At 42.3% G+C, this 19,533-nt stretch overlaps 1 protein-coding gene across 2 annotated transcripts in view; it reads left to right on the top strand.

The window, feature by feature from the left end:
• Positions 1-367: 367 nt before the first annotated feature.
• LOC134371974 (NADPH--cytochrome P450 reductase) overlaps positions 368-19,533 on the top strand; it is a 61,032-nt gene continuing 41,866 nt past the window's right edge. Inside the window, exon 1 of one of the 2 annotated variants that reach the window (XM_063088959.1) lies at positions 368-401. The gene's annotated coding sequence lies outside the window, so the exon portion shown is untranslated. Of the gene's footprint in view, positions 402-2,236; positions 2,255-19,533 lie in introns of those variants that run through there. The other variant, XM_063088958.1, reaches the window with a different exon arrangement.

Genomic DNA, 19,533 nt, shown 5'->3' with positions numbered 1-19,533 from the left:
GTCACTTCCCTCCTGTAAGCAGGCCAGCATTTCAGTCCCAGCTAGCGCACAGCCACGGCCCCGCAGTGATCGTCGAGAGGGTGGGCAGCCGGTCCGTGGGGCCTGCAGAGTCGGGGAGAGAAAAACCGCTGCGACTCAGCTCGCTGGGCTCCCAGGCCCGGCGGCCTAGCAGAGACGCGAGGGGGCGTGGCCTGGACGGGCCATACCAAGAGCACGGATTCGACGGGGGGAAGGAGGACAGGGCGGCCTGCTTCGGGAGCGCGCGCGGGGCCCGAGTGGGCGGAGAGGCTGCCCGACGGCCGCGCTCACACCCCCGCGGCCGGCGCGGGCGGTGGTAGCGCCTCAGTGGTGTGGGCCTGCGTCCTGCCCAGGTGCCCCAGAGAGCTGCCCGGCCTCCCGCGGTGAGTGCGCGTGATCGCGGGCGCTTGGTGGGCGAGGTCGGGGCCCGGGGGCTGCCGGATGCTTCTGCCCGCCGTGGCCGCCTGGCTCTCGGCGGTGGGGCGGATTCTCCGGCCAAGTCGCGGTACCTCTCACCGGCCGCGGCTCCCACCCCCGCCCTTCCCCCGGTGGCCCTTCCCCGGCGCTGACCTCCCGCGGCGGCTTGAGTGAGGGTCGTGGTTGCCACAGCGCGGGCCGGAAGCGCCCGGCAGGCGTTTGGGCCGGGGATCGGGTCCCGACGTATGAGGGCTCGGGCTCCATTCCCTGCGCCGCCGCCCTCGGGCGAAACCAATTTCCCTCTCCGAGTTTCAGTTTCCCCGTCTGTACAATGGGCCTTGGGAGGCAGCGAATTATAGGGGTAACATGTAGGAGGTGCTCGATGAGCGCGAATGGGACCCGAACCTGACTCTAGCACCAGGTGGACTCAGTCGAGGGCTCAGGGGAGCCCGCCTGCCCTGCCTCTCCTGGGAGTCGCCCAAAGTGCATCCCTGGGGCAGTGTCCCTCACAGGCAGGAGCAACTGGGTAAGAGGTCGAGGTCTCTTGGGCGGCAGGGGGAATGGGGCGCTACAGGGAATTTGACCTCGACCTTTTGTTTTTCGTTTTTCCGGGCAAGTCACAGTTGTGTAAACTGGTGACCAGTACTGAGAAGTTTGGGGCCATTTCAATGGAAGTGGCTGTAAAGCTGTAACTTTCTCTCTGAGCTTGGCCAAGCTAGAGAATTATGCTAGCATACAGGGAGAATGGACTGGAGTGGATGGTCCTGGGTTTGAATCTTGGCACTTTGTCAGGATACTTCTTTGAGCTTCTATTTCTTCATCAGTAGTACGGGTAGTAATATGGCCACTCTGCTGCCCTCATAGGATTTAGGTTCTGAGGATCAAGACAGGGTCCTGGAGAGTGGCACAGAGAACTGAAACCTGCCTCGTAAGGCAAGCGGTTATCTAACCCGCTGGGGTCCAGTATCCATGCTCTACAATTCCTCAGGCCCTGTTTGTGGAGAAGGCACTGATCCATCAACCACCCTATGCAGATCCCCTTCGAGTGGTTGTAGGGTTGACTTGGTCAGGAAAACAATCCAAAAGGCCCAGTTAGTAAACCAGTGAATCCAGAAGGGTCCGCTTTTTTTTATTGCTTGTTTCTCTAAGGAATCCTACTTTCGTTTTGGGAGAGTGGTTCTTGAGCTGCTTCCATACCATCTGATGTGGGAAACTGTTTCATGGAGCAGATAGCTTAATCACTGTCAACAGTATCCCCAAAAGAGGTCTGCATTTCAGTGAATTAGCTTCCAGTGTGTTGGGTGTTGAAAACTTCAGAGCGCTCTTAACTCCAAAATTCCTTACATCTAGCATTGAAAAAATAATAGGTTTGAAATGAAACAAATCCCAGGGATATACTTTGGCACCTGGAAATAGCAGCATTGACTGCAGCCACTATCTGCAGATCCTGATTTTCAAGGAGTTAAAGGAGTATCAACCTGGAGTCAATGGCAGGTCCTGAAAGTTCAGTTTTCTCAGGCAACAGGCATTCCCTGTGGCTGTTTACAAACTCCTACCACCCAGGAGTATCCACCTGACTTACATTGGCTGCGTATACTTTGGAAATGCACTATACATCTGTCAGAGCTGCTTGGCAAATCCAGAACATATACTCGTTAGAACATTTCAAGTTAAAAAGAATTCAGTTCTTAAGCAACTTTTTTTTTTTCCTGATGGACCTTTCCAGGTTCCAAAGAGGCCAGCTGCCCCTGCAGCGGTCTCAGCTTCCTTGTGCTTCAGGGAGGAGCGGAGCACTGAGTTGGGAGACAGAGAAACTGAGGTCAGGCTCTGGCACTAACACTGTGCGTCTTTTGGGAAACCACTCCAGGCCCGTGGGCTTCAGTTGAGTGGTTTGGGATTTAACTTTTTATTGTATGTCAGATCCATTTTTAAAAATTAGAAAAAAGTGAAATGGAGAAATGACTATTTCTATTTAAAAATGTACTTTTTTATTTACAAAGATATTAAGTGCTCATTGTAAATAAAACTATTTACTGAAACATGCCCTATAGATAGGGAATGTCCTTCATAGCCTTACAGTGAGGCAGAAAATCACCACTAGTGGTGTAGGGCATATTCTCCAGATATTTTTCTTTACACAAAAATATTATTATTACTTAAAACAGCAGGAAGTTTTTACTATTTAAATTTTTATTTACTTATTTTAAAAAGATGACTGGAAGGGGATCTTAACCCTTGACTTGGTGTTGTCAGCACCACGCTCTCCCAAGCGAGCTAACCGGCCATCCCTATATAGGGATTCGAACCCTGGGCCTTGGTGTTATCAGCACCACAGTCTCCCAAATGAGCCACAGGCTGGCCCTAACTATTTAAATTTTTAACTGAAAATACTAGCCATACTGCTCTAAGACTGGCTTTTTATTACTTAACATGACTATTTCTATCTTTCTATATAAAGATCTACCTCACTCTTTTTAAAAACCTAATTTTTTTCAAAAATTCCAATAACTAGTACTGTTGAAGAAAGTTTGTGTCGTTTGCAGCTTTTTGCAATTATGAACTCTGCTGCAGTAAGTAGTCATGTTTGTCTTTGTGTACTTGGGCAAATATTTTTGCATAATGAGTTCTTAGAAGTAGAAGAAATGGAACAATGTATATGAGCTTTTAAATGTATTTATTTAACAGATATTGGCTACCTAATATGTAGCAGGCACTCTTTGAGAGGTCAGGGGTATAGCAGTGAGTAAAGAGACAGATCCCTCATGGATCCAGTCTCCTAGTGGGGAGCTAAACATGTATGGTCTGTCAGATCCTGGTAACCACTAGAGAGAAAAATAACACAGAGGAGTGTGTGGGTGTGTGTGTAAATGTCGGGACTTTAAATGTTGACAGAGATGGCCAAACTCCCTTCCAGAAAGGTGGTATCTTGTTATGTTCCCACCAATGGGAAGTCATTTTTAAATTCAGAATTCTAAGGCCAGTTTTGAAGACTAACTGCTAATGGCAGAGATCTTTGTATTTCAGGGAAGTTTATGCCAGACTCTGGGCTGTTTGTACTGTGTATATACCCATGCACATACACACAGAGATAATATCAGAAGTTTAGGTTCTTCTGATGACCCCAAAATGTTTGTGTTTCCATGTCCACTTCACAGCTGGGGAGGTCATCTTGAGGTGGCCTCACTTGCTCAGGGCCGTGAGCGTGAAGCTGAGGCCTCACCTGGCTGTGTGCCTCCAAAGCCTGCTCTCTTTTGTGCTGTGGTATCTCACTCTCTGGCTGTAGAGGATTGGTTTTTTTTGTGGAGGGGAAATCTCCTAATATGTATCATTGCTTAATAATATGATTGGTCCTCACTCCCACTACCACATTGCACGAGTAAGTGTATGCTATCTTGTATGCTTCACTGCACATTTTCTCATACTGTATGTATAAGAAACACAAATGAGTATCTTCTAGAGAGACAGAAAATGCCAATTCTGTATTATTTTCAAACAGGCTACAGAACAAAACTTGTATTCCTGTGCAGTTCTGTTCTCTGGCATTTGGCAGAAATTTAGACTCACCAGGCAGGAGGAGAGAAGCACCCGGGTCAAAGGTAGCTTACCTGCTTTACAGGCCATCGGCCCACACTGAGCATTAGTTTCTTCATTGTAAAGCTGGGTAATGAATCCCTACTCCACCAGCCTTCTGGAATAGCTCAGAAGGTGTTGCTTTTTTCAGCAGTTGATTCTCTCCATTCTTGGCAATGTTTAGATCCCTGTGGAATGACACTTAAAAACGGATTTGGCCCTCAGGGTATATGTTTCTGTTTGTAGGGTCTGGTTCAGGCACTTGAGGACTCTGATGGGGAGGGAAGAAAACATAGAAATCAATAAGTTTGGCAGAGTGTGGAGTTCATTCTTGAGATGATGGTGAAAGGTGCTCATTAGTGCTGAGCCTGGTGTGTACAACCAGAAGAAAGTGTGTGCCTGGGGGAGCATGCAGGAGGAGCCGCCCCTGGGGCTGCGTGGAGGAGGTGCCTTTTGAGTTGGGTCTGGGCGGGTCAGTAGGAGTTCTCTGAGCCCACAAAGGTACACCGTCTCTGGGGTGGTAGGGTGTAGGTTGCATGAGGCTGAGGGTGAATGGTGGGGCTTATCTGAAAGTGTCTAATGAACCACGCAAAGTGATGGAAAGGCTTTTTAAAAGTCAGTGGTGTGACTTACCCAGAACAGTGTTTTCTCGTATTGGGTATTCAGACCTTCTTACTGCCTAATGTCCCTCTGGGTGAGTTACCAGTCATTTGGGAATTTTTACTGTGCCTAAATTTGTAGTCATCCTGTTTTAGAGCTCTACATCTTAAAAGTGTTTTTCCTCTCCAAACCCCTCCCCAGGTGAGATCAGTTGTGTACCTGTTGGGGTTAGCGTGCACACTCAGGTGTGGGTGTGTGGGTGTGAAGGTAGTGGAGGAGTCCATGGGGCAAGCCATGGTCTTCTGCAGGCTGGTGGCTGTGTTGGTTGGGTCCATTGGAGCCAAGTTCATCAGCCTCTGTCATTTCTGATGCTGGTTGTTCTGACACCTCAGTTGATGCTTGGAAGTGCTGTGAACAAAGCACCTGGGGCACCTGGTCCTTCTGGGTGGCTTGTGCAGAAAACTAGTGATGTGGAGAGCTTTCTTATTTCACTTGTAAAAAGAGGAGACTTAGGCAGCTGCAAATCTAGAAATTGTTCGTTAACTGGATTGCTGGAGGGTGAGGCATTCTGATCTCCTTTGTACAGCATCTGTGCATAGCCAAGAGAATTGTACACATGCTTTCCAGATATTAATTGGCTTCAAGGCTAAACTAGAATATGATAATGGGCTGAGCTGTGGTGCTCTCAGCTATGGACTATTCTCAGAGAATCGAATTCTTGAGGAGACATTCTGTGCTAGGACAATAGAATGGAAAAAGTGGGCTTCTGTCCACCTGGTTGGGGTAAGAGGGAGGAAGATGGATGCTGGGGGTGTGCTCTCTACTGTGGAACTTACACAGTTTACTTCAAGGTGAAATTTATGAGTAGTCTGGAGTCATCTCCATTTATCTCCCCTACTTTTATCTTTAGTACTTTTTCCTATGACCCTGCTTGCCCCACCCTGTTTGCAGAGTCAGCTGCCCTGTTACCTTTCACTTTGATGTTTGTGCATCTGTAGAGCACTGTGTTCTGGTGATACTTTGATTTTCACAGGCATGCATCATCACTGTGTTGGGTAGGCTGAGTTTGTACAAAGCTTTGCAGGGTTGAGCAGGAACACATGAACTCTCAGTCACCTCTGAACTCAGGTGTGTTGACTGTAGGTCACCTGGGATCGGTTTTCAACATTGCAAACAGGGATAGTGGTTCTTGAATACACAGGAGAATGTACTAGCCAATTGAGCCCGGATTCTTTCAGGGGTGGGGTTTAAGTTGGTAATACATTCCAGGCATCAGAAAGTTTTCTACAAAGTTTCGGTCTTGTGAAGGAAAGCACTTGTTGGTTTTGGTTAAGGGTTTCAGAACCTGTGTGAGTGTTTATGAAAGCACATGGTGTTATGTGGACATATTGGATGCAGTCCCTTATGTAGTATGATTTGCAGACTCTGAAAGGTCATTTAGCACCATAACAACAATGAAAGGCCCCATCCCACCTGAAACCTCCACCAACAAGGTCTCTATCCTTGCCATTGGCCTCACCATCTTTCTAGTCCCTGAAGCTCTAAGGACAAAAGACACCTTTCTCTTTCCCCCCTCTTCATCCTGGGTCTCCTGCCACCATCAAGCCTGATCAGTTTTTAGTCTTTGAACCTCTTTCTCTGTTGTGGTCTTCATGGAGCCCGTTGTCATTTCCTGCTGTGCTCACCCCCTAACTTGCCTCCTTGAGTCCATAATTCTTCCTCTCTGTTCCTCCGCACCACTGCCCAAGATCTGTCCATGGTCCTAGTGCTAGATTGATCTCGAAGCCATGCCTGTATCACCCTGGCTTTGCTCAAGAATTGCCGTCCCTCTCACTGTCTTATTGTGTGTGTGGGTTTCCTTCTCCTCCGTCTACATCCATAAATGATGCGAAGAGGTTTATAATAAAAGGAGTCTAATTCCCCTCTCCCTGATGGCAGTGTGGCTGGAATAAAATGAATGCAGTAAGAACAGGGGACTTCCCTGTCATTTCCATGAGTGTAAGCCAGTGCACAGAACAGTGCCAGGCGTAAGGTGGGCAGGCAGTAAATAATGGATGAATGGATGCATGTGGCTTTTCTCTTTCGAGATGACTGCTGAGATTTCTCCTGCATACTGATTGAACCCAGATGTCAAAATTGGGCCTGATCTGTACTTTTGATGATTATCCTAAGGTACAATGAACTTTTGGTAGGATTTTAGTTTTCCATCTGGGTATAAAATTTCAAATGTTTCAAGTTCCTGCTGCAATTGATATTATTAATTTAAAAATTAATTCAATAATTATTTTATAATTGCAGCAGAGAAAGAACTTAAGTACCCCCTCCATAGTATTCTAAGTACAGTCATGTGCTGCATAACAATATTTTGGTCAAGAATGGACTGCACATATGACAGTGGTCCCATGAGATTATAATGGAGCTAAAAAATTCCTATCGCTTAGTGACATTGTAGCTGTTGTGATGCAATTACTATTTTAAAAATAAATTTAGTGTAGCCTAAGTGCACAGTGTTTGTAAAGCCTACAGTGGTGCACAGTAATGTCCTAGATTTTCACATTCACTCACCACTCACTCACTGACTCACCCAAAGGAGCTTCTAATCCTGCAAGCTCCATTCATGGTAAGTGCCCTGTACAAGTATACCATTTTTTAATTTTTTATACCGTACGTTTACTCTACCTTTTCTTTGTTTAGATATGTTTAGAAAAACAAATACTTACCTTTGTGTTACAATTGCCTACAGTATTCAGTACAGTAACATGCTGCACAGGTTTGTAACCTAGGTGCATAGGCTGTGCCATATAGCCTAGGTGTGTAGTAGTACCATCTAGGTTTGTGTAGGGACACTCTATGATGTTTGCACAACAATGAATCACTTAATGACACATTTCTCAGAATGTATCCCCATCAAGTGACACATGATTGTATTTCTAGATCTTTCTAGGTTAGTTACCTGGATGCCAAAGACATGAATGAATTGGTTTATTTTTAAAATTCTAATGAAAATAAATAAAAGGAGTCTAGGCTAACTTTTGAGTGTTTGTTGTATGTCAGGTCCTGTGCTGGGTGTTTCTGTCGCATGTAATCATCATAACACCATGAAGATGGTCAGCGAGGGGACTGAGGCTTGATAAGAATGTGCCCAGGGTCCCTTGGTGTGTAGGTGGTGTATCTGGGGTTTGAACCAAGGTCTGTCGATCAACAAGGCCCATGTTTATTTATGCCTCAACTGGGTTGTAATTTTGTCGAATTTCAAATCTCACACTATCCCCAGCAAAACTAAAAACTACAGAAAGAGCTAAAAGCGGAGAAACCTGGTAATTGAGAGAAGGACACTGGGAGGCTAGTAACTACAAAAACAGTCAAGGGAAGCTATTGTGATTAGGCACAAAACTCTACTCAGAGCTTCCAAGAAGTCAAGGCAAAGAAGGATGGGATTGCACAGCAAACATTATTGAAGAAAGGAAGCAGATTATTTTATCACAAGAAGAACTTTTCCCTGGGCCTTCACCTGAGGGTCATGGAAGAAAGCAGTGGGCAGCAGCCTCTGCATTCAGCAGGCCTTTGTAAGGCACCTTGTGTGTGCTGGGCTCTCCTTGAGGTGCTGGAGCTACACTTGTGCAGGGACAAGGCCAGCAAATGGTGGTGGCTTAGGCAAGGGTGGGGGTAACATTCCAAAGAACAGAGGAGTGTGCACAAGTGGCTCTTTCTGGGACCCATCCAGGTAAGGAGTCAAGAGCTTCAGGCTCAGTCATAATATTGTAAGGGCAGATCATTGGGGGAATGGGATCCAGAGAATAGAGTAATATATCTTAGCAGGCAGGGCTGAAAGTTGAAGATCTGGGGGAGAGAGTGAGTAGAGACCTTTTGCCAGAGTGGGAGGCAGCCAGTCCGAAGTGGAGGTCCTGAAGTTTTTAAGACCTCCCACGTGCAATGTCCTGCCATTTTGCTGTGAAAGTTGAAAAACCAGGCTCAGCTTCTTGCTGCTCTTAGTGGTTGACCTTAGGCAGAGCCAAGAGGTCTCAGAAGGCAGCAGATGCTGTTCAAATGCTCCTTGCTGATTCTGCACAAATGCTCTAGTGTGCTGTACCATTGTGTGTGAGGCAGTAACTCCGATCTGGGAGATTTTATTCATCCAGTCATTCAGCAGATAAATACTCAGCACCCATGTTATGCCAGGCCTGATGAGCACCGAGGGTGCAGAGGTGCAGGATAGCTCCAGCCAGACACCAGCTTCCTCCGAGTCCTTCTCCAGGGATTACTTAGTCTTGAGCAATACTGTTTTCTCCTGGTATGGCCAGGATGTCAGCCACAAAATGACCTCAGCTTGTTCAAGGAGGCAGCGTCTATCTGTAACTATGCCTTATTCTAAAAAGGTTTTGAAGGGGAGATGATCAATAGAGTGGCCATGGCACCAACTATCTGGGTTTGAATCCTGTTTCTGTCATTTACCAATTCCCTGACATTGAACAAGTCATTTTAACCTTTGTGGTAATTACAGTTCCTCTGCCTTAGAGAGGTGTTGTAAGGTTGAAGTGAAATAGTAGAATGTCATATTGTAAGTGCTTAATACAGGTTGTTATTGCAATCAGTATTTATTTAGGAAGCAATAAGTAAATGAGGCAGTTAGTGCAAAAAAAAAAAATGATAGAGGGAAAACCTGGCATTAAGGGTAGTGGGTGGCTGCTTGACACTCCACAGATTTGTTGTGAGTTTCTTGGCATCCAGAGTAAAGAGGGGAAGACTCTCTCTTAGACAGTTCACTCTGTCCACCAGTCAAAGACAAATCAGGAATGGGGAGTGACTGCTGATGGGCTGGAATTTCTTTTCAGGGTGATGAGAATGTTCTGGAATGAATAGTGGTGATGGTTGCACAAGAGGTGAGTATAGCAAAAACCACTGAATTATACACTTTAAAAGGGTGAATTTTATGGTGTATGAATTCTATCTAAATTTTTAAAAATTGGGTTTCTAGGCCATGAGTTCTTTCTTATGCAACTAGACTCCCACCAGTTCTGCCACTGGCCCTGCACCACCTTGAGCAAGCCCTGCACACTTGTGGCAGGTGCATTTCTGCTCACTGAATATTTCTGCACTCCTGGCGTTTCTTAGCCCTCTTGAAATTAACTTTGGTTAGTGGACGATGGAAGGAGGCGATGTGCGTTGCTCTTGGATGGAAGCATTTATAAGCTGGGCCCTCCGACAGTCTTCTTCCCATCATTGCAGCCCTGGAAGTTTACATGTTGAGATGGTAGGATGACAAGGAAAAAGCTGCTGAACTACTAAGTCACCTTGTGGAGACCAGGGGCCCAGCAGAGTCACCCTGCCTGCATTGGACAGTGCATGTAGTTAAGCATGAAGCCACTGGGACGTGGGTCGGTGCTCAGGAGGACTTTTCTCCAGTACTACAGCCTGGAGAAATTCCCTCATAGCCCCTCGTGCAGGTGCGCGGTGTGATGTGGTGGGTGTCTTTTCTAACAGGAAGCTACAGCAGATGCATTGAAGCAGCAGTTCTCATAACCCAACTGTGTCCCCACCGCTTGCTGCAGCCAGGGGTGCACCTTTCTGGGTAGTGTCAGATGGAGCATTAAGCCATTAGCCAAAAGGAAGGAGCAGCTTGTGTGACCCAGTGTGCTTGAGCAACAGACGCAGTATGAAGTCAGGGCAGACCAGAGGATTTTGCCATCCCACCTCATAAGACAACTTGGCCAGGCATAAAAAGCTCTCTTTGGGTAATTGTTTAATGCTGAGGGGCAATCTTATAAATGGAGTAATAATTGCAGATGTTTTTATAGACATCACAGTCCTCTATCACCATAGCAATGGGATCTAATTCTTACTGACTTGTTCGTATTGTAGGTTTTTAACAATAACCCTTCTCCCCAAATTCTAGAATTTAAAAACACGGCGTGCATATCCAGACACAGGTCACAGAGATGACCTAGAGTTGGTGGTCAGTACACATTTGATTGACACCGGCCTTAAATGTGTAGCAATGGCCTAATGTCAAGGTGAAATGCACACGAAGTTGGTCAAAACAGTGCCACCTGAGGCCTCAGCTCAGTGGCACTCTGGCCTGACTGCTGGGTGAAATCTGGACTCTCTGCCTTCTGTCAGCGCTGGTGCTTCCTGCTGTTGCCTCTACTTGCTGGCCAGAAGAAAGGCACCCTGAGACCTGCTCCGTGTGTGCGGCTGCTGCCCAGAGCAGCCCTCTGTGGCTCCCTGGTCCTCACTGCCCTAGTGGAAATTCAGTTTTTGCAGAATGGCACAGCCCACTGCTGACTGAACCTGGGTGACTCTGCCAGCATGAGAACCACTGGGAGCCAGCAATTGGGTCGCCCCCTTTCTTGTTAGGATTGCAACAAGAAGGCACAGAGAGGGTCCCACAAGGTCCTTCAGTCTTCCTCTGTGCATTGCTGGCTGTGGGACCTTCGGTAATTTGCTTGGCCCTTAGGTCTTTGAATTTGTATCTATAAAATGGGTGAAATATTTCTCCAAATAGGTTTATCATGTGAATTAAAAGAAAGAACTTGTATAAAGTGCCTAGCATGGTACTTGGCACATAGTAGGTATTTAGTAAACATTAGTTCCATTGCTTGGCTCCTGCTTAGTGAGCCAGCAGTAAACACAATGCTGTCTTGGAGTAGGCTGGCCTTTCTTCTGCAATTCTGAGTGCTTTTCTTTTCTTTTTTAAGAACCAAGGATACTAACCCTTGTTTCTTTGAGATTATAAGGAATCCAGGTCATCAGACATTTGTTCAACACTTGCTTGGATAAATGTTGTCTTGAACAGGGAAGTAGAAAGAGGCAGGAAGGTATAAAGTATGTCTGGGGAAGCTGATGGGAAGGACTTACAATAAGGCTGCTGCTGGAATTTTTGTTGTAATTCTTTTTTAAACAAATTTTGTACTTATAGAAAAATTGCAAAAATGGCACAGGAGAGTTTCCCTGTATTTCTCTCCCAGCCTTCCCTGAAGTTTACATAAACATAATAAAATGATTAAGAACAGGAAATTAACATTGGTATAGTATTTTTAACTAAGTCGTGTGTTGGCAAACTTTTTCTGTAAAGGACCAGATCAGTAAGAACTTTAGGTTTTGTGAGCCGTGAGGTTTCTGTGACAACTACTCAACTCTGTTTTAGCAACAAAGCAGCCATAGATAATACGTAAATAAATGGGTATGGCTGTTTTCCAATAAAGCTTTATTTACAAAAATAGTGGGCTAGGCTTGGCCTGCAGGCCATAGTCTGCCAGTCCCTGAACTAAACTATATACCTTACTAGAATGTCATCAATTTTCCTATTACTGTCCTCTTTCTGTTCCAGGACACTATCTAGGACCCTGCCTTGCATTTACTTTATCACATCTCCTTAGCCTCTTCCAATCTGTTACTGTTTCTTAGCCTTTCACAACTGCAGCATTTTTGAAGTGTATTGGTCAGTCATTTTGTAGAATGCCCTTCAATTAGGTAATGCATTTGTGGCAAGAATACCACAAAAATATTACTAGTGATGTTTACCTTGATCTCTTGGTTTGATTGGTGTCTGCAGGGTCTCTCCACTATAAAGTTACTATTTTTTCCCATTGTAGTTAAGTATCTTGGGGGAGATACTTTGAGAAAACACAAGTCCTGTTTTTTGCCCACTTTTTTTTCTTTATCATTATACAATGTAAACATTTTTTGTGGCCATTTATCACTTTCTCCCTAACCCCCCTCCACCTCCCACTATGCCCACCAATTCTTCAAATGCATTGATGGATCTTATCTGTGGCAGTTATTACTGTCGTATTTGTCTAATGATAATTCCGTATTTCCCTCTTCTACATTTATCAGTAGGAATTCTACTCTGAGGAAGAGCTGTCCCTTCTCTCCCATTTATTTATTTATTTATTTATTTATATCTGTACGGACTCAGTTTTTTTGTTTTTTTAAAATTCTACGATGGAATCTAATACTCTGCTAGCAAGACAATCTAGAAAGGAAGTTGAGAAAACAATTCTGTTTACAATAGAATCAAAAAGAATAAAATATTTAGGAATAAATTTAAGTAAGGAGGTATTAAACTGTTACACTGAGAACTACAAAACATTGCTGAAAGCAAATAAAGACCTAAATAAATGGAAAGACATTTTGTGTTCATGGATTGGAAGACTTAATAATGTCGAGACGACAATACCTCCCAAAGCAATGTACAGATTCAGTGCAATTCCTATCACAATCCCAGTGGCTTTTTATGCAGAAATACAAAAGCTGATATAAATTTGTATGGAATTGCAAGAGACCCCAAATAGCCAAAACAGTCTTGAAAAAGAACAAAAGTGGATGACTCATACTCCCTCATTTCAAAACTACAAAGCTACAGTAATTAAGACAGTGTGGTGCTGTTAGATGGCTAGACATATAAATCAGTGTAACAGACTTGAGAATCCAGAAATAAACTCATAACTTATACATCTATGGTTTTTTGATTTTCTTTTTTCTTTCTTTTTTTTTTTTTTTAAAGATGACCGGTAAGGGGATCTTAACCCCTGACTTGGTGTTGTCAGCACCACGCTCAGCCAGTGAGCAAACCGGCCATCCGTATATGGGATCCGAACCCGGGGCCTTGGTGTTATCAGCACCGCACTCTCCTGAGTGAGCCACGGGCCGGCCTGTTTTTTGATTTTCGACAAGGGTGCCAAGACCATTCAGTGGAGAACGAATAGTCTCTTCAACAAATGGTGCTGGGACAACTGGATATCCACATGCAAAAGAATGGAGCTGGATCTTTTTCTTATACTGTATACAAAATCAACCCATGATGGATCAAATACCTAAATGTAAGAGCTAAAACTATAAAACTCTTAAAACATAGGGATAAATCTTCATGGCCTTGCATTTGGCAATGATTTGTTAGATATGATACCAAAAGTGCAACAAAATAGATAAATTGGACTTCATCAAAATTAAAAACTTTACATCAAAGGGCACCATCAAGACAGTGAATTATTGTGAACATTCATAAATGTTCCAGGAGTCAGGGATGATGCAGAAGGGACACTGAAGGACACTGGATTAAAAGTCTTCTGGAGAATCATTTGGACTAAACCAGAAAGAAAGGGAAATTAATAAAAGTATATTCATTGGTTTCAGTGGAAAAAGAATGCTTATATCTGTATTGATAACTAGGCTCCTTTTGTTCAGTTCATAATAAAATTGATTTTGTATACAAAAAAGAGATGAAAAGACGCTCCCATAATGGGAAGAAATATTTGCAAATTATATATTTGATAAGGGTTTAGTATCTAGAATATGTAAAGAACTCTCATAACTCAACAACAATAAAACAACCCAATTTAAAAAATGAGCAAAGGACTTGAATAAATATTTTTCTAAAGAAGATATATAATTTTTGTCTGTTGGCAGCTGGCTGATAAGGGGTCTGAACCCTTGACCTTGGTGTTACAAGGCAGTGCTCTAACCAAATGAGCTAACTAGCCAGTCCAGAGAAGATCTATAAATGGCCAACATGGCACATGAAAAGATGTTCAACACTATTAGTCATTAGGGAGATGCAAATCAAATGTAATTCAAAACCTCAATGAGAAGTGAGGTACCACTTCACACCTATGAGGATGGCTATTCACAACAAAATAAGACAAAACAAAATGGCATTGACAGGAATGTGGAAAAACTGGAGCCCTCATACATAGCCTATGGGAATGTACAGTGGTGCATCTGCTGTGGAAAGCCGTTCAGCATTTCCTTAGTACATTAAGCAGAATTATCATATGACCCAGCAATTCCACTACTGAGTATATACCCCAGGGAATTGAAAACAAGTACTCAAACAAATACTTGCGCACGAATGTAGCAGCATTATTTATTATAGGCAAAAAGCTGAAACAACCCAAATGTCCATCAACTGAAGAGTGAGTAGACAAAATGTAGTATATCCATACGATGGATTATTATTCATCCATTAAAAAAATGCATTGTCTCCTGATTCTTTCAACAGCCCCATGTTTTCTTGAGCATCTCCTTAGTATATAGCACCGCGAGGTATTCCTGGCTCATCTTTTGTTCTCCATGTCCCAGCTGTGGAATCAACCATTTCTTTAAGAAGCCCTGGTTCCTTTTATTGGAGAATGACGTGTAGAAACCAAGACCTGGGGGCTAGATGGCATGGCTAAGCCTCCGTCTGGAAGAATTTGAGTGGGAGGAGAAGTACTGCCATGTTCTTCGAGCACCCATTGTGTGTTATGTGTCATTTTACACATAATGTCCTCCCAACAACCCTTTTAGAGTTGTTTACGATGATGACACTCCATTTTAGATAGGAACGTGGCTGCCGGAAGTTGAGATTTTCCCGAAGTCGTACAGCTATAAAAGGCAGAGCAGTTCTTGAACTAGTTTTTCTTTTTAAATTGGTGACCCCATTGTCCCTTCAGGCCTTTGTGTATGCTCTTCCCCACCCCCTCTCCATCACCTGCCATTTTGTGCCCCCTCCCATCAGGAAGCCCCACTTAACCACTGTGGCTCATGCCGGACTCACCCAAGCACGAGCTGGCCCCCACAAGCCGTATTGTGTATTTCAGGAGTGAATGTGTGTCTTCTACCAGAAGGGCAGAGGCCGTTCCCTGACCTAGGATGCCCTTCCTTCTGGGGCACAGGTGTCTGGGCCTCTCTCGAGGGCTTATTAATTCCTGTACTTCACTTCTGACTTGTTTGCCCCCCAGGCTCCTGGGATCACAGTGCTGTGGAGTTGCTGCTGTCTGTTCAGGTTATCAGTGTACCTTGAAGATGAAGAGCAGTAGAGAAATGTAGAAAATAAATTACTTTTTGGAAAATAATTTGACAATAAGTCAGGAGTCTTAAAAATACATATTCCTTTTGATTCAGAAATATTTCTAAGATAAATCCAGAAACTCTATTTGAAAGAAGTATTCAAAGGTTCACAAAGACATTGAAAATATATCAATCATGTTTTTCATGGTATTATTTATAATAGTGAAAATATCCAGTAAATGATTCTATATTCATAAGCTGGAATGACATTTGAGAATTTATGATGACATGGGAAAATGTTCACAGTTGAATAAAGGAAAAAAAAGCAGGACAAAATTGTATGTAGTTAAAACCAATAATGTTAAAAATAAATATTCTGTAATATGTGCATAGAAAACTGGTAGAATGAAAACAAATAGTAGGCATTTGGTTTTTTTTTTAACTTTATGTTTTTAAATTTAGCATATTTTCTTCAATAAGCAGGTATTTTTTAATTAACAAATAATAGTTGTATATATTGTGTGCAACATGTTTTGAAATATGTATACACTGTGGAATGGCTAAATTGAGCCAGTTAACATATGCATTACCTCATGTACTTATTTTTTGTGGTGAGAACACTAAAACCTATTCTTTTGACAAATTTTCAAGAATTTAACATATTGTTATTAACTATAGTCACCATGGTGTGCAATAGATCTCTTGGACTGTATATATTTATTTTTAGCTTTTTATTTTGAAATGGTTTCAGATTTACAGAAAAGTTGCAAAAATAGTGCAAAGAGTTCTTGAATACCCTTTACCCAGATACTCCAAATATTGATATTTTACCATGTTTGCTTTATGATTCTCTGTGTGTATATAATATATAATATATACACACACTTGCATTTTTTTTTTCCTGAACTACCTGAGAAGAAGTTGCAGATATTACCTCTAATGTCAGTATGTATTTTCTAAAAATCAAGGACTTTTTTTAATATATAACCAAAGTAGAATGGTCAACATCAGGAAATTAACTTTGATACACCATATTGTCTAATCGTAGAGTTTTGTCACATTTTTCCACCAATATTTTTTATACAGAAGAAAAGTCCTTTTGCTGGGTCCAAGATCACATGTTGCATTTAACTGTAACTACTCTTTCGTTTCCTTTGATCTGGAGCAGCTCCTCAGTCTTTGTGTCTTTCATGACCTTAACATTTTCTAAAAAGTCAGGCCTTTTCTTTGTAGGATGTTCCTCAGTTTGGATTTGTCTGATGTATCCTCATGGTAAGATTCAGGTCATGTATTTTTGGTGGAATATCACGTAAATGGCATTGTGTCCACTGTGTACCATATCAGGTGGCATATGATGTCATTTTGTCCCAATATTGGAGCTGTTGACTTTTATCACTGTGGTTATGTTGCTGTCAACCAGGTTCTATTTTTCCCTTTGTAATCAATAAGTTTCTCACCAAACTTTGTCTACAAGTTTTTTTTTTTTGTTTTTTTTTTTTGTCTTTTTCGTGACCGGTACTCAGCCAGTGAGTCCACCGGCCATTCCTATATAGGATCCGAACCCGCGGCGGGAGCATCGCCACGCTCCCAGCGCCACACTCTCCCAAGTGCACCACGGGCTCGGCCCTTTGTCTACAAGTTTTAACATTCATGATTCTTTTCTGAAACAGTGATTACCATGGCAATTACCAATTGTTGATTTTCTAAGTCCTTCGTTCTTTCTACATTTATTAGTTGGCATTCTACTGTGGGAAAGAACTTTTCCTTTTCACCCACGTGTTTACTTATTTAGGTCAGTATTGACTCATGGATTATCCTTTTATCAGTCACTAATGTTATTTATTTCGATGCTCAAATGTTCCAGTGTGGGCCACTAGGAACCCCTTCAAGTAGACTCCTGTGTCCTCCTCATCGTTTTCAAGCACTTCCTCACTATCTGGCACAGCAAAGCGACAAGGTTCATCCATTGCTTTTTCTGCCCCAATTCTGGAGTTTGCCATTTCTCCAAGGAGCTCTGGTTTTTGTTTTGGTTTTTAAATGGAGAATGGTGTTTAGAAACTAAGATGTGGGTGGGTGAATGGTGTTTAGAAACCAAGATCTGGGTGTCAGATGGCTTGTTGCTGCTGAAGTGTCATTGCTTCTAAGCCCTCTCAGAAGAGAACTAGGAAATACACACAAAAACACACGCATTTCTGTATCTGTCTTTATACATGTAAACCGTTGTGCGTACTGATGCCTCCAAATTTCAGTTTAACACCACAAAATTCATTCTCCATTCTTTCTGTATTTGTAACTTCCTTCTCCAACAGTATGAAATCAAGCTCCCATGTGTTTATTTTTAATTTTGGAAACAGCACATGAATAGCAGTCATTAAGCAAAGATGCCTTTAGACATCCACCACCCCAATTATATTCTAGAGGAAATCACTATTGCATTGTATATATCCTCCTGGATCATTTTTTATGAAGTATCTAATTTTTATTTCATTAATGGTTTCATATTAAAAACAAAAGGGTCTTCAAAAAGTTCATGGAAAGATTCATATTATCTTTTAATTCTGTTTTACTATGAACTTTTTGAAGTAACTTCATATAGCTTTCTTTATTATTTATATGTTTGGGCAGTCTTTCCACAGGAACACTGTAGTTCCATGTTATTTTTAACTGCTACGTAGTATTCCATTGTTTGTAATTGAAAACATAAGCATCCGTTTTGGGCCTGTTACAGACAGTGCTGCAGGAATATGCCACTGGCCCAGTGAGAGGCACCTTCCAGGAAGAGAATCACTGGATCCAGCCGCCTGGGCTTTCTTTTTTTTTTTTTTCCCTTAAGAAAACAGGTTTAAAAATGTTTTTCTGATTATGTAAGTAACACATATTCATTGTTTAAAGAAACAGAAAAGGCAAAAAATACATAAAAAAGAAGTGGGGAAAAATTAAAATCTCACCACTGAGATAATATTTTTGTGATGACCCTTTGTTATGCATATACATACATAAATATTTTTACATCACCAGGGCCATAACACATATGCTGTTGTATTGTGGACATTTATTTATTCTACAGTGCAGCTCACATACAGTAAAGTAGACAGATCTTAAATATACAGCTTGATGAATTTTTACATATATATACTCCCCTGTAACTACCATCCCAGATCAAGATACTGAACGTTGTTGTCCAGCATGCCTAAAGCTTCTTTTGTCCCTCCTTCTAATCAATACCCTTGCCACAAAGGTAACCATTATTCCGATCTCAGTTGCCGTAGATTACTTTTGCCTGTTCTTGAAGTTAATCTGTACATGCAGTCACACAGGTACGCTTCTCTCATTCAGCATCCATGTCATTGCATGGAGCAGCAGTTCATTCATTTTCATAACTGTGGGTACCGAATACATTTTTCGTTGTTCACTTCTCATCTTTCAGAATTCTTGGTCATAGTTACAGCTACATTTATTACAGCACATAATGTGCTAGGCACTGTTTTAAGTCCTTTCCATGTTTAGTTTATTTAATCCTCACAACAACCCAGTGAAGTGGATACTATTATTACCATAATTATGTCTGTGACTTTTTATCTGGTTGAGAAAGTTCCCTGTTACTTCTAGTTTACTGAGAGTTTTCATATGAATGGGTGTTGAATTTTGTCAGATGCTTTTACTACATCTATTAGATGATTATATGGGTCTTTTTTTTAAGTCTGTTGATACTGTGAATTGTATTGATTTTGGAATATTGAACCAACCTTGCATTCTTGGAATAAACTCCACTTGATCATGATGTAGTATCCTTTTTATATATTCCTGGATCTGATTTGCTAATATTTTAGATTTTTGCATATATGCTCACGCGGCATGTTGGTTTGTAGTTTTCTTTTTTCTGATTTTGTCTGGTTTTTGCATGAGAGCAATATAGGCCTCATAAAATGAGTTGGGAAGTCTTCTATTTTCTGAAAGAGTTTGTATTATTTCTTCCTTAAATGTTTGATAAAATTCACTAGTGAAGCCATCTGATCCTGGAGCTCATTTTTGGCAAAGGTTCTAACTACTAATTCAAATTGTTTGATAGAGAACTATTCAGGTTATCTATTTTTCTTGAGTGAGCGCTGACAGTTTATTTATATTAAGAATTTTTTCCATTTCATCTAAGCTACAAAT

The sequence above is a fragment of the Cynocephalus volans genome, chromosome 3 (assembly GCF_027409185.1).
Source record: "Cynocephalus volans isolate mCynVol1 chromosome 3, mCynVol1.pri, whole genome shotgun sequence".
Taxonomy (NCBI): Eukaryota; Metazoa; Chordata; class Mammalia; order Dermoptera; family Cynocephalidae; genus Cynocephalus; species Cynocephalus volans.
This window is presented reverse-complemented; position numbering and strand designations above follow the sequence as displayed.